Genomic DNA, 1,630 nt, shown 5'->3' with positions numbered 1-1,630 from the left:
CATCTTACTTTCACATAGACTGTGACCTGGTCAGCTGCCTCCCCGCTACGGCGGAGCGGCCTAGTGGGTCCACAAACCCAGTGTCCGTGACACTAAGCCTACATATCTATATGTCTATCCATCTCATATGGTTTCCATTTGTCACCATTGTGCAAGGGTTCCGTTGGTTTGACGGAATAAATAGCATAGTCGACTGCGCTATTGATTCCATCAAAACAAAGAAAACCTTACAGAGCGTTGACAAATGGAAACCATTTGCAACAGATGCGTTACCTTTGAAATCAAAGGTAATGCAAACGTAAAGCTATAGTTTCCGTTTATTTCAGTTTGGGTTCCGCTCATAGGTTCCCCTGACAGAAAGATGTGAACGAAGCCTTACTTTGCTTCTGCTCTCTCCTCCCTTCTCCATAGACTTCTACGGGCAGCTGTAACCTGATCCTTTAGTGAGGTCCATCTTGTCTTGAGGAGAGGGAAAAAGCAGTAAATTCAGTGAGTGAAAAGTTAGGGTGAGGGAGGAAAGAAGAATAACCAGTAGAGAGAGACATTTTTCCCTAATAAGATATATTATAAAGTTAATTTTATTCATAGATAGATAGATAGATGGATGGATGGATGGATGGATGGATATTGGATATTGGATAGATAGATATTGGATAGATAGATATTGGATAGATAGATAGATAGATAGATAGATAGATAGATAGATAGATAGATAGATAGATAGATAGATAGATAGATAGATAGATAGATAGATAGATATTGGATAGATAGATAGATAGATAGATAGATAGATAGATAGATAGATAGATAGATAGATAGATAGATAGATAGATAGATAGATAGATAGATAGATAGATAGATAGATAGATAGATAGATAGATAGATGAAATACATTACTTGTATTGAACTGTAAAATATTCAGTACAATAAAAACATTCTGAAAATGTATGTAAAATAATTAAAAACAATCTCACTATGATTACAGCTCTGTTGATCAGCTGTTTCTCATTGTCATATAGGCACCATAACAAGATTCATATTCATTAATTGATGCCCATAAAATGCAGTGGATGCCCTCAATGCTTTCTTTTCACGCCAGCCAATAGCAGGGACTCCTTGCAAAAAAAAAAAGCATCTAAATGACCGGCTGGTATCAGGAGGAATCAAAATATCAGAAACTTTTAGTCAAAAAAGACAAACCTGTCACAGTATTACCTGTGGTGCCCTGGTTGTTGTGGGCCTTTAATTTCCTGTGTGGCGGGGGCTCGCGTGTGTCCTACAAGAATGAAGAGACCACCACGTTGTGATGTCATTGGAGGAGATAAAAGAGTTGTCCAGCATTAGAAAAAAACATTGCTGCTTTCTTCCAGAAACAGCGCTACACCTGTCCATGGGTTGTGTCTGGTATTGCAGTTCAGCTGCATTGAAAAGAATGGGCGGAGCTGTAATACCACACACAACCTGTGTGTGGCGCTGTTTTTTTTAAGACAGCAGTCATGTTTTTCTAATGCTGGACAACCCCTTGAACAGAATTTCACAATGACAGATCGGCTGCAAGGAACTGCACATTCAGAGAGAGTCGGACCTGGTCGAGACGCCTGCTACATATCTTTTTGTTGTAGAGGAGAAT

The 1,630-nt window shown here is 39.1% G+C and overlaps 1 long non-coding RNA gene across 1 annotated transcript; it reads right to left on the bottom strand.

Annotated features, from left to right (window-relative positions):
- Positions 1-299: 299 nt before the first annotated feature.
- On the bottom strand, positions 300-1,113 carry LOC142658899 (uncharacterized). Its single transcript, XR_012850215.1, has 2 exons — positions 975-1,113; positions 300-459 (listed from the first exon to the last, which is right to left on the bottom strand). It is a non-coding gene; the product is annotated as an uncharacterized LOC142658899 (long non-coding RNA).
- Positions 1,114-1,630: the final 517 nt, after the last annotated feature.

This window comes from Rhinoderma darwinii, chromosome 8 (assembly GCF_050947455.1).
Source record: "Rhinoderma darwinii isolate aRhiDar2 chromosome 8, aRhiDar2.hap1, whole genome shotgun sequence".
NCBI classification, from domain to species: domain Eukaryota; kingdom Metazoa; phylum Chordata; class Amphibia; order Anura; family Rhinodermatidae; genus Rhinoderma; species Rhinoderma darwinii.
The sequence above is the reverse complement of the archived record's forward strand: the minus strand, read 5'-3'. Positions and strand labels throughout refer to the sequence as shown.